Source organism: Bombina bombina, chromosome 1 (genome assembly GCF_027579735.1).
Source record: "Bombina bombina isolate aBomBom1 chromosome 1, aBomBom1.pri, whole genome shotgun sequence".
In the NCBI taxonomy this organism is placed as follows: Eukaryota; Metazoa; Chordata; class Amphibia; order Anura; family Bombinatoridae; genus Bombina; species Bombina bombina.
Window position 1 is genome coordinate 1353703020 of NC_069499.1, and position 14104 is coordinate 1353717123.

Consider the following 14104-nt stretch of genomic DNA (forward strand, 5'->3'; position numbering starts at 1 on the left):
TCACTTGTGGGAATTAAGAACCTAGCCACCAGGAGGAGGCAAAGACACCCCAGCCAAAGGCTTAAATACCTCCCCCACTTCCCTCATCCCCCAGTCATTCTTTGGCTTTCGTCACAGGAGGTTGGCAGAGAAGTGTCGGAAGATTCAGAGTAGTCTCTTATGGAGGGTAGTACTCTTCGCAATGGGACTGGAGTTTTAAGTAGTCCTGTCAGCCTCTCAATGAGAGCATGGGTGAAAGTTAGAGTCCGGGGATGAAGGGGAAGTTCTCCTGCGAAACCATCCTGACTCATATTAACAGCTCCTGAAGCAATCGGCGTTGACGAGTTTCGTTGTTTGCTTTTATTCTCTCAAGTCCATGTCAGGAGCGGCGCTACTAACCTGTCACACTTGAAGGGCCGTGTTCCTGTTCCACAGCGTTGATTCTGGTAAGATCGTTTCAATATATATATATATATATATATATATATATATATATATATATATATATAATAACGCAAGAAGACAGGGTCACAGTGTGACTCCTTTATCTGTATAGAATCTAGGGTAATACCCTCGGAAGGGGGTTATAGAACAGGGGGGATTTTAATAATCATAATGATTTTTATTGTGTTTGCTGCACTTGTGTGAGATGAGGCTCTGTCAGTGTGGAACAGTTAGAGCGAGATTGAGGCAGGCATTTTTGGCGCGTCTCTCGCTCAGTGCAAGGGCAGTCCTGCATGGCACTCAATGTGACCGGGTGTGGCCTCAGTAACTTCCTCTTTCTCAACCTGTGTTCGGAGGAGACGAAAGCTGTTTCTTTTAGTCCGGGTCATAGGAGGTGGTGAGTGCCCCGGCCATTGGGATATAAAGGTGCCATTTAATCAATAATCAAGTCCGTAATAAAGGCGCAAGCTATGGAGGACTCTATGTTGGAGGATACTTCTTTATCTAAACCTACTAACTGTATACTGCGAGGAGGCTCCGTCCACCGAGGAACCAGATTTCAAATTTAAGATGGAGCATTTGCTTTCTCTTGTTAAGTGTAGTCAGTCCACGGGTCATCCATTACTTATAGAATATATCTCTTCCTAACAGGAAGCTGCAAGAGGATCACCCAGCAGAGCTTGCTACACAGCTCCTCCCCTCACATGTTATATTCAGTCATTCTCTTGCAGCCTAACTAGATAGGTCGCTGTGAGAGGTCTGTGGTGTTTTTTAACTTAGTTTATTTCTTCAATCAAAAGTTTGTTATTTTAAATGGCACCGGAGTGTGCTGTTTATTCTCAGGCAGCATTAGAAGAAGAATCTGCCTGCGTTTTCTATGATATTAGCAGACGTAACTAAGACCCACTGGCTGTTCTCATCTGAGGAGTGAGGTAACTTCAGAGAAGGGGAATAGCATGCAGGGCCCCCCTGAAAATGAGGTATGTGCAGTAATTATTTTTCTGAGGAATGGAATTGACTGAGAAAATACTGCTGATACCAATGTAAAGTAAGTTCAGCCTTAAATGCAGTGATAGTGACTGGTATTAGGCTGATGAGTGTGTGTACACTGAATGTATTTTTCTAAGGAATGGAATTGACTCTGAAAATACTGTTAATATTGAAATAATGTATGAGCCTTAACTGCAGTAAAAGCGACTGGTAGCAGGCTTATTAATAACAATTCATAACTTTTCAAATGTATGTTTAAAACGTTTACTGGCATGTTAATCGTTTTTTGTGAGGTACTTGGTGATAAAACTTATTGGGGCATGATTTTTACCACATGGCCATCTTTGTTTTCTGCATAGAAACAGTTATCTGAGCTTCCCCACTGTTGTAATATGAGTGGGAGGGGCATATTTTAGCGCTTTTTTGCGCAGTAAAAATTCAGTCACAATCTGTCTACTTCATCCTCCATGATCCAGATCGTCTCTAGAGAGCTCAGGGGTCTTCAAAATTCATTTTGAGGGAGGTAATCAGTCACAGCAGACCTGTGACAGTGTGTTTTGACTGTGAGAAAAACGTTAATTATTAAATTGTTAATCCGTTTTTGGGTATTAAGGGGTTAATCATCCATTTGCTGGTGGGTGCAATCCTTTGCTAACTTAATAAATTTACTGTGAAAAATTGGTTGCTATAACTATTTTGGTTCATTGTTATTTCAACTGTGACAGCTTTTTGTGCTTCTTAAAGGCACAGTAGCGTTTTTTATATTGCTTGTAAATTTATTTAGAAAAGTATTTCCAAGCTTGCTAGTCTCATTGCTAGTCTGTTTAAACATGTCTGACACAGATGAATCTCTTTGTTCACTATGTTTAAAGGCCAATGTGGAGCCCAATAGAAATTTATGTACTAATTGCATTGATGCTACTTTAAATAAAAGTCAATCTTTACATGTAAAGAAATTATCACCAGACAACGAGGGGGAAGTTATGCCGACTAACTCTCCTCACGTGTCAGTACCTTCGCCTCCCGCTCAGGAGGTGCGTGATTTTGTGGCGCCAAGTACATCAGGGAGGCCCTTACAAATCACTTTGCAAGACATGGCTACTGTTATGACAGAAGTATTATCTAAATTGCCAGAATTAAGAGGCAAGCGCGATAGCTCTGGGTTAAGGACAGAGCGCGCGGATGAGGTGAGAGCCATGTCAGATACTGCGTCACAGTTTGCAGAACGTGAAGACGGAGAGCTTCATTCTGTGGGTGACGTATCTGATCCAGGGAGACTGGATTCAGAGATTTCTAATTTTAAATTTAAGCTTGAGAACCTCCGCATATTGCTAGGGGAGGTATTAGCGGCTCTGAATGATTGTAACACGGTTGCAATTCCAGAAAAATTATGTAGGTTGGATAGATACTATGCGGTACCGGTGTGTACTGACGTGTTTCCTATACCTAAAAGGCTTACAGAGATTATTAGCAAGGAGTGGGATAGACCTGGTGTGCCCTTTTCCCCTCCTCCCATATTTAGGAAAATGTTTCCTATAGACGCCACCACACGAGACTTATGGCAGACGGTCCCTAAGGTGGAGGGAGCAGTTTCTACTTTAGCTAAGCGTACCACTATCCCGGTGGAGGATAGTTGTGCCTTTTCAGATCCAATGGATAAGAAATTAGAGGGTTACCTTAAGAAAATGTTTGTTCAACAAGGTTTTATCTTACAGCCCCTTGCATGCATTTCGCCTGTCACTGCTGCGGCGGCATTCTGGTTTGAGTCTCTGGAAGAGGCCATTCGCACAGCTCCATTGGATGAAATTATGAACAAGCTTAAAGCACTTAAGCTAGCTAATGCATTTGTTTCTGATGCCGTCGTACATTTAACCAAACTTACGGCTAAGAACTCCGGATTCGCCATCCAAGCGCGCAGAGCGCTATGGCTTAAATCCTGGTCAGCTGACGTGACTTCTAAATCTAAATTGCTTAATATTCCTTTCAAAGGGCAGACCTTATTCGGGCCCGGCTTGAAAGAAATTATAGCTGACATTACGGGAGGTAAGGGCCATGCTCTACCTCAGGACAGGGCCAAATCAAAGGCCAAACAGTCTAATTTTCGTGCCTTTCGTAACTTCAAGGCTGGAGCAGCATCAACTTCCTCCGCTCCAAAACAGGAAGGAGCTGTTGCTCGTTACAGGCAGGGCTGGAAAGTTAACCAGTCCTGGAACAAGGGCAAGCAGGCCAAGAAACCTGCTGCTGCCCCAAAGACAGCATGAAGAGAGGGCCCCCTATCCGGAAACGGATCTAGTGGGGGGCAGACTTTCTCTCTTCGCCCAGGCTTGGGCAAGAGATGTCCAGGATCCCTGGGCGTTGGAGATCATATCTCAGGGATATCTCCTGGACTTCAAAACTTCTCCTCCATGAGGGAGATTTCATCTTTCAAGGTTATCAGCAAACCAAATAAAGAAAGAGGCGTTTCTACGCTGTGTACAAGACCTTTTACTAATGGGGGTGATCCACCCAGTTCCGCGGACGGAACACGGGCAGGGATTCTATTCAAATCTAATTGTGGTTCCCAAGAAAGAGGGAACCTTCAGACCAATCATGGACTTAAAAATCCTAAACAAATTTCTAAGAGTTCCATCATTCAAAATGGAAACTATTCGAACCATCCTTCCCATGATCCAAGAGGGTCAGTACATGACCACAGTGGATTTAAAGGATGCCTACCTTCACATACCGATTCACAAGGATCATTATCGGTACCTAAGATTTGCTTTCCTAGACAGGCATTACCAGTTTGTAGCTCTTCCCTTCGGATTAGCTACGGCTCCAAGAATCTTTACAAAAGTTCTGGGCTCACTTCTGGTGGTACTAAGACCGCGAGGCATAGCAGTGACTCCGTACCTAGACGACATTCGGATACAAGCGTCAAGTTTTCAAACTGCCAAGTCTCATACAGAGATAGTTCTGGCATTTCTGAGGTCGCATGGGTGGAAGGTGAACGTGGAAAAGAGTTCTCTATTACCACTTACAAGAGTTCCCTTTCTAGGGACTCTTATAGATTCTGTAGAGATGAAAATTTACCTGACAGAGGCCAGGTTATCAAAACTTCTAAATGCTTGCCGTGTCCTTCATTCCATTCCACACCCGTCAGTAGTTCAGTGCATGGAAGTAATCGGCTTAATGGTAGCGGCAATGGACATAGTACCATTTGTGCGCCTGCATCTCAGACCGCTGCAATTGTGCATGCTAAGTCAGTGGAACGGGGATTACTCAGATTTGCCCCCCCTACTAAGTCTGGATCAAGAGACCAGAGATTCTCTTCTATGGTGGCTCTCTCGGCCACATCTGTCCAAGGGGATGACCTTTCGCAGGCCAGATTGGACGATTGGGAGTGGGAACTTCATCCGGAGGTCTTTGCTCAACTGATTCTTCGTTGGGGCAAACCAGATCTGGATCTCATGGCGTCTCGCCAGAACGCCAAGCTTCCTTGTTACGGATCCAGGTCCAGGGACCCGGGAGCGGTGCTGATAGATGCTCTGACAGCCCCTTGGGTCTTCAACATGGCTTATGTGTTTCCACCATTCCCGATGCTTCCTCGTTTGATTGCCAAGATCAAACAGGAGAGAGCTTCGGTGATTCTGATAGCGCCTGCGTGGCCACGCAGGACCTGGTATGCAGACCTAGTGGACATGTCGTCCTGTCCACCGTGGTCTCTACCTCTGAGACAGGACCTTCTAATTCAGGGTCCTTTCAAACATCCAAATCTAATGTCTCTGAGGCTTACTGCATGGAGATTGAACGCTTGATTCTATCAAAGCGTGGCTTCTCGGAGTCGGTTATTGATACCTTAATACAGGCTAGGAAGCCTGTTACCAGAAAGATTTACCATAAGATATGGCGTAAATATTTATATTGGTGCGAATCCAAGAGTTACTCATGGAGTAAAGTTAGGATTCCTAGGATATTGTCCTTTCTACAAGAGGGTTTAGAAAAGGGCTTATCTGCTAGTTCGTTAAAGGGACAGATTTCTGCTCTGTCTATTCTTCTACACAAACGTCTGGCTGAAGTTCCAGACGTTCAGGCTTTTTGTCAGGCTTTAACTAGGATTAAGCCTGTGTTTAAGACTGTTGCTCCGCCGTGGAGCTTAAACTTAGTTCTTAATGTTCTTCAAGGCGTTCCATTTGAACCCCTTCATTCCATTGATATCAAGCTGTTATCCTGGAAGGTTTTGTTTTTGATGGCTATTTCCTCGGCTCGAAGAGTCTCTGAGTTATCTGCCTTACATTGTGATTCTCCTTATCTGATTTTTCATTCAGACAAGGTAGTTCTGCGTACTAAACCTGGGTTCTTACCTAAGGTAGTTACTAACAGGAATATCAATCAAGAGATTGTTGTTCCATCACTGTGTCCTAACCCTTCTTCAAAGAAGGAACGACTTTTGCATAATTTGGACGTAGTCCGTGCCCTGAAGTTCTATTTGCAGGCAACTAAAGATTTTCGTCAAACTTCTTCCCTGTTTGTCGTTTACTCTGGACAGAGAAGAGGTCAAAAGGCTTCGGCTACCTCTCTCTCTTTTTGGCTTCGTAGCATAATACGTTTAGCCTATGAGACTGCTGGACAGCAGCCTCCTGAAAGGATTACAGCTCATTCTACTAGAGCTGTGGCTTCCACCTGGGCCTTTAAAAATGAGGCCTCTGTTGAACAGATTTGCAAGGCTGCGACTTGGTCTTCGCTTCACACCTTTTCAAAATTTTACAAATTTGACACTTTTGCTTCTTCGGAGGCTATTTTTGGGAGAAAGGTACTTCAGGCAGTGGTTCCTTCTGTTTAATGTTCCTGCCTTGTCCCTCCCTTCATCCGTGTACTTTAGCTTTGGTATTGGTATTCCATAAGTAATGGATGACCCGTGGACTGACTACACTTAACAAGAGAAAACATAATTTATGCTTACCTGATAAATTTATTTCTCTTGTAGTGTAGTCAGTCCACGGCCCGCCCTGTCTTTAAGGCAGACCTAAATTTTAATTAAACTCCAGTCACCACTGCACCCTATGGTTTTTCCTTTCTTGTCTGCTTTGGTCGAATGACTGAATATGACATGTGAGGGGAGGAGCTGTGTAGCAAGCTCTGCTGGGTGATCCTCTTGCAGCTTCCTGTTAGGAAGAGATATATTCTATAAGTAATGGATGACCCGTGGACTGACTACACTACAAGAGAAATACATTTATCAGGTAAGCATAAATTATGTTTTTCCTGCTGAAGGAAGTGCTTGCTACGCTGGAGGTTCCGGAACTGAAGCTACCGGAGGAACCGTCGATCCCTAAATTGGATAGGGTTTACGAGGACAGGGTAGTGCCCCAGGCCTTCTGTTCCTATCAAGATGGCGAACATTATTAAAAGTGAATGGGAGAAACTAGGTTCGCCCTTTTCTCCCTCGTCTTCTTTTAAGAAGCTTTTCCCCATTCCGGATGCGCAGCTTGAACTGTGGGGAACCATCCCTAAGGTGGATGGTGCTATCTCCACGCTCTCTAAGAGAACGACCATTCTGCTTGAGGATAGATCCTCTTTTAAGGAACCAATGGATAAAAAGATGGAGTCCATGTTGCAGAAGATGTTCCAACTAATGGGGTTTGTTTTCCAACCAGCGGCTGTCACTGCGGTGGCTGGAGTGGCTACCTATTGGTGTGACGCACTAGCAGCAATGGTCGAGGTGGAGACCCCCCACGAGATGATGTTGGATCGAATCAAAGCCTTAAGGGTAGCGCATTCGTTTATTTGTGATGCTAACATGCAGATTATTTGCCTGCATGCTAAGACGTCAGGATTTTCTGTTTTAGCTCGCAGGGCTCTGTGGCTAAAATCTTGGTCTGCAGACATGACATCTAAGTTTCGCTTGCTTTCCCTTCCATTCAAGGGGAAGGTTTTGTTTGGCCCGGGCCTGGATTCTATTATATCTACTGTCACGGGTGGCAAGGGCACCTTCTTACCTAAGGATAAGAAAGCCAAACCTAAGGGATCTACTTTTCGTCCCTTTTGTGCAGACATGTCTCGGCGCCAGCAGTCTTCCGCAAAATGTGAGCAATCCAAGAAAGCTTGGAAGCCAGCAAACTCTTGGAATAATTCCAAGCAGAAAAAGAAGCCAGCTGAGTCAAAGTCAGCATGAAGGGGCGGCCCCCGACCCGTCCTTAGACCAGGTAGGGGACAGACTATCTCTTTTTTGCGGGGGCCTGGAGGGGAGATGTTACAGACCCTTGTGTCCTGGAGGTCATTGCCCAGGGGTACAGGATAGGTTTCAAATCGTATCCGCCCAGAGGCAGGTTCCTCCTGTCAAACATCTCTTCAAAACAAGAAAAGAGAGAAGCCTTCCTGGGATGTGTGAGGGATCTCTCATCTCTCGGGGTAATCGTCCCAGTTCCTCATGCAGAAAGAGGTCTGGCGTATTATTCAAACCTTTTTCGTGGTCCCAAAGGAGGAGGGTAGGTTTCATCCAATTCTGGACCTAAAGGCCCTAAACAAGTTTTTGTCAGTCCCGTCGTTCAAGATGGAGACGATCAAGTCAATCTTGCCCCTGGTTCAAGAAGGGCAATTCATGACGACTCTAGACCTGAAGGATTCTTACCTTCATGTTCCAATCCACAAGGATCATTTCAAATTCCTAAGGTTCTCCTTCCTGGACCAGCACTTCCAGTTTGTGTCCCTTCCGTTTGGTCTGGCGGCAGCTCCAAGAGTCTTTACAAAGGTTCTGGGTGCTCTTCTCGCAGTAGCGAGAGCCAGAGGAATTGCAGTGGCTACGTATCTGGACGATATCCTGATCCAGGCTCCAATCTTCAGTCTGGCAGAGGACCATTCGAGAGCTCTCCTACTTCTGATTCGATCCCATGGGTGGAAGATAAACAAAGGGAAGAGTTTGTTAGTCCGCAGCAACAGGGTGGAGTTCCTGGGTACGATAATAGATTCTTCTGTGATGAAGATATTCCTGACAGACCAGAAACGTTGCAAGCTGGCGTCCAACTGTCTAGCCCTGCAGACATCCTCCAGGACATCTGTGGCCAGATGTATGGAGGTAATCGGGCTCATGGTATCCAGCATAGATGTCATTCCATTCGCCAGGTTTGATCTCAGACCTCTGCAGCTGTGCATGTTGAGACAATGGAACGACGATCATTCAGACTTGTCCCAACAAATATCTCTGGACAGACCAGTGAGGGAGTCCCTATTTTGGTGGACCCGACCGGGCCAGTTGTCCCAGGGGACTTCTTTCCTGAGACCATCCTGGGAGATTGTAACCACGGATGCGAGTCTATCAGGTTGAGGAGCCATTTGGGGTGCCAGAAAGGCACAGGGCAGATGGACTTGAAAGGAATCAAGCCTACCTATAAACATTCTGGAACTTTGAACGATTTTCAACACCCTGAAGGCTTGGCCTCCTCTGGGGTCATCCCATTTCATCAGATTCCAATCAGACATCACCTCGTGGCTTATATAAACCACCAGGGGGGCGAGAAGCTCCATAGCAATGAGGGAAGTATCTTGGATTCTGTAGTGGGCAGAGACTCCCGATTGATAGCTCTCAGCGATCCACATTCCTGGTGTGGACAACTGGGAAGCGGTATTTCTGAGCAGACAGACGTTTCATCCAGGGGAATGGTTTCTCCACCCCGAGATGTTTGCGGAGATCTGCAGCAGATGGGAGACGCCAGAGATAGATCTCATGGCGTCTAGACTCAATTGTAAGCTAACCAGATATGGGTCGCGTTCCAGGGATCCCCAAGCGGAACTGATAGACGCCTTGGCGGTACCCTGGGACTTCAACCTAATCTACATATTTTCACCGTTGCCACTTCTACCTCAAGTAGTGGCCCGCATCAAGCAGGAGCAAGCTTAGGCTATTCCGATTGCTCCGTCGTGGCCGCGGAGGACGTGGTTTGCGGTTCTAGTGGCGATGTCGTCTTATCCGTCATGGAAGTTACCTTGTCTCAAGGACCTGCTAGTTCAAGGTCCTTTTCTACATCAAAATCTCAATTCTCTGAGGCTGACTGCGCCTAGTCTTAGCCAGGCCAGGAAGCCGGTCACTAGACACATCTACCACAAGGTGTGGAGGACCTACTTGTCCTGGTGAGAGGAACGAGGATAGCCTTGGCACAAGGTCAAGGTATCCAGGATTTTGGCCTTTCTCCAGGATGGTCTGGATAAGGGTCTTGCCGGCAGTTCCCTAAGGGGACAGATCTCAGCTTTATCAGTACTGTTGCACAAGAAGCTCACAGAGCTTCCTGATATTCAGTCCTTTTGTTCAGGCTCTGGTTAGGATTAGACCGGTTTTCAGGAATCCGGCTCCTCCCTGGAGCTTAAACATGGTGCTTAAGGTCTTGCAGAGGGCTCCGTTTGAGCCTATGCATGCTCTGGACATTAAGATTCTCTCATGGAAGGTCCTGTTATTAGCTATTGCTTCGGCACGCAGAGTCTCTGCGTTGGCGGCCTTACAATTTGAGCCTCTCAAGGTGTTGTCGAGTCGTAACATTAACCAGGAAATAGTGGTTCCTTCCTTGTGTCCTAACCCATCCTCTTCAAATTAGAGGTTACTTCATAATCTGGATGTGGTTCGGGCCTTGAAGTTTTATCTTCAAGCTACGAAGGAGTTCAGACAGACGTAGTCTTTATTCGTTGTGTATTCTGGAAGGCGCAGAGGACTTCTGCAACTTCTCTATCCTTTTGGTTGAGGAGTATGATCCGTCTGGCTTATGAGACAGCAGGACACAAGCCTCCTCAGAGGATTAAGGCTCACTCGACTAGACCTGTGGCCTCTTCTTGGGCCTTTAAGAATGAGGCTTCTATGGAGCAGATTTGTAAGGCGGCTACCTGGTCATCCTTACATACTTTTGCAAAATTTTACAAATTTTGCTTCGGCGGAAGCAGCCTTTGAGAGACAGGTTCTGCAGGCTTTGGTGCCCTCGGTTTAGGGTCCGCCTCCTTTACCCTCCCGTTTTCTTCATTCAGTGTCCTCTAGAGCTTGGGTATTTGTTCCCACAAGTGATGAATGAAGCAGTGGCCTCTCCTCCCCTTTAGATGGAAAACAAACATAAATTATGCTTTCTTGATAGGGTTGCACCAATACCATTTTTTTATGACTGAGTACAAGTACCGATACTTGTTTTCAAATACTCGCCGATACCAATTACCAATACTTTTTTTAATGTCATGTGACAGTTTACCAAGATTCCTTCTTTATAATTATAAAGGACTGTAATTCAAAAGACATTATGAAATAATAAAACAGTTTTATTTGTCTAAAGTATACTGAACATGTTAATAAATAAAAAATATTACAATAAAATATTAAATTTAATTGGGTGATGCAATTGGGTTGTAGGGCTGTTATATAACATCAGTCTGACATTTGTATGAAGGTTCGACTCTAAGTTGAACAGTCTTTCACTTTCCACACTACTGCATGGGGCAGAAAGATATTTTTGGGCCATTTTAGCCAGAGCTGGAAATCTGTTTATTAACTGCCCAGTACTTCAGGGGTTTGTCTGAACAAGGTACAGTGATCTCTACTACAATAATACAAATAACAGTAATTTGTATTGGCAGAGCAGTAGTAAACAATTTTTAGTTTAGTCTCCACTCCAGTTTAAAATGAAATGGGAACATGCAGTTTGAAAAAACGCCACAAGGTAGCATATGGGTAGGAAGTGGAGGTATCGGTTTAAGTATCGGTGCATTTGCACGAGTACAAGTAGTCATGCAAATACTTGGTATCGGTACCGATACTGATAATAGTATCGGTATCGGTGCAACCCTACTGATAATTTAATTTCCATCGTGGGAAAGAGTCTACTTTACCCGCCCGTTCTCCGGTGGGCGGTCTCAAATTTATTTTTTGTTCTTCTGGTACCATTTTTATACCCTGATATTTCTCCTACTGTTCCTTGTTCCCTTGGCAGAATGACTGGGGGATGAGGGAAGTGGGAGAGGTATTTAAACCTTTGGCTGGGGTGTCTTTGCCTCCTCCTGGTGGCCAGGTTCTTAATTCCCACAAGTGATGAATGAAGCAGTGGACTTTCCTCCCCACGATGGAAATGAAATTATCAGGTAAGCATAATTTATGTTTCTCTTGTAAGGTGTATCCAGTCCACGGATTCATCCATTACTTGTGGGATATTCTCCTTCCCAACAGGAAGCTGCAAGAGGATCATCCACAGCAGTGCTGTCTATATAGCTCCTCCCCTAACTGCCACCTCCCAGTCATTCTCTTGCAGCTCTCGACAAGGGAAGTAGATAGAGAGATGTGGTGCATTAATGTAGTTTATCTTCAATCAAAAGTTTATTATTTTCAAATGGTACCGGAGTTGTACTATTTTAGCCTCAGGCAGAAAGTTGAAGAAGAGTCTGCCTGAGGTTTTTGATGATCTTAGCGGTTTGTAACTAAGATCCACTGCTGTTCTCACACATAACTGAAGAGATGGGTAACTTCAGCTGGGGGAGTAGCGTGCAGGGTCTCCTGCTCTGAGGTATGTGCAGTTTTAAATTTTTCTAGAGAGATGATAAGCTAGAAAATGCTGACAATACCGGATTTATTTAAGGTAAGCCTGATTACAGTGATTTAATAACGACTGGTATCATGCTTGCTGTAAAGGGTAATATTTTTGTTATTTACTCTCATTACTGAATAGATATAACGTTTGCTTGAGGTATATAAACGTTTATTACAATTTGGTGATAAAACTTTATTCTGGGGCCCAGTTTTCCACATGGCTGACTAGATTTTGCCTAGGGATAGTTTTTTAAGGCCCTCTCACTGTGAGTACAGGTTGGGAGGGGCCTATTTTCGCGCCTAAATTGCGCAGTCGTTTTTGCAGCTTGAGACATCCAGCTTCCCTGAAGGAGTCCCCTGAACATATAGGACCTCTCTAAAGGGTTTTTGTGCCTTCCAAAGTCGTTGTATGGGCAGGTAGGAGCCACAGTAGAGCTGTGGCAGTTGCTTGTGACTGTTTAAAAACGTTTATATCGTTTTTTTGATCCGGTTTTGAAACTAAGGGGTTAATCATCCATTTGCAAGTGGGTGCAATGCTATTTCAGTCTATTATACACACTGTAAAAATTTTGTAGATTTTACTGCTTTTTTCACTGTTTTGCAGTTTCTGTGATTGTTTTTCTTCTCTTAGAGGCACAGCACCGTTTTTATTTTTTGCTTGTTCAGTTATTAAAGCTTGCTGGTCTCATTATTAGTCTGTTTAAACATGTCTGACATAGAGGAAATTCATTGTTCATTATGTTTAGAAGCCATTGTGGAACCCCCTCTTAGAATGTGTATCAAATGCACTGATTTTACTATAGATTACAAAGACCATATTCTGGCTTTAAAAAAATTATCACCAGAAGAAATTGACAAGGAGGAAGTTATGCCGTCTAATTCTCCCCACGTGTCAGAACCTATAAATCCCGCTCAGGGGACGCCAAGTACATCTAGCGCGCCCATTGCGTATACCTTGCAAGACATGGCGGCAGTTATGAATCATACCCTTACAGAGGTATTATCTAAACTGCCAGGATTGCAAGGAACGCGAGACAGCTCTGGGACTAGAATAAATACAGAGCTCTCTGACGCTTTAGTGGCTATGTCTGATACCACCCTCACAATGTACTGAAGCTGAAGCAGGGGAGCTTCAATCTGTGGGTGATTTTTCTGATTCAGGGAAGATACTTCAACTTGATTCTGATATGTCTACATTTAAATTTAAGCTTGAGCACCTCCGCATATTGCTCAGGGAGGTCTTAGCAACTCTGGACGACTGTGACACTATTGTAGTCCCAGAGAAATTATGTAGATTAGACAAATACTATGCAGTACCTACTTATATTTTTGCTTCTTCGGAGGCTATTTTTGGGAGAAAGGTCTTACAGGCAGTGGTGCCTTCCGTTTAAGCGCCTGCCTTGTCCCTCCCTTCATCCGTGTCCTATAGCTTTGGTATTGGTATCCCACAAGTAATGGATGAATCCGTGGACTGGATACACCTTACAAGAGAAAACAAAATTTATGCTTACCTGATAAATTTATTTCTCTTGTGGTGTATCCAGTCCACGGCCCGCCCTGTCATTTTAAGGCAGGTGTTTTTTATTTTTAAACTACAGTCACCACTGCACCCTATAGTTTCTCCTTTCTCTTGCTCGTCTTCGGTCGAATGACTGGGAGTTGGCAGTTAGGGGAGGAGCTATATAGACAGCTCTGCTGTGGGTGATCCTCTTGCAGCTTCCTGTTGGGAAGGAGAATATCCCACAAGTAATGGATGAATCAGTGGACTGGATACACCACATGAGAAATAAATTTATCAGGTAAGCATAAATTTAGTTTTTGCAGTTGATATCTGATAAATCCAATTAGGGACAGATATGTAGCAGGGTTATAGCTCTGAGAAGTCAGCAGGGTGCATTTCAAGTTCAGAGAATTAGAAAATCTACAATTTTTAGAGTTAAATTACACGGAAAGGGGGCAAAATAAATAATTAAAATACACTGCAAAGTTGTTTTACCATGCACAACTAAACATTTTATATTACAATCTCAAGGTGTTTTCTGTCATGTAAGTGAACAATAAAAATGTTATATTGCACTATTGATTAAGCAGAACTATGTGAATTACCCTTGCGATTTGGGAATGACATTTTAAAAAAAAACTTTTGTCATTGGAAATTAAATTCAA

General features: G+C 44.2%; 1 protein-coding gene across 2 annotated transcripts in view; it reads left to right on the forward strand.

Annotated features, from left to right (window-relative positions):
* GBA1 (glucosylceramidase beta 1) overlaps nt 1–14104 on the forward strand; it is a 209805-nt gene that overhangs the window by 114921 nt on the left and 80780 nt on the right. The gene's annotated exons all lie outside the window — the stretch shown is intronic.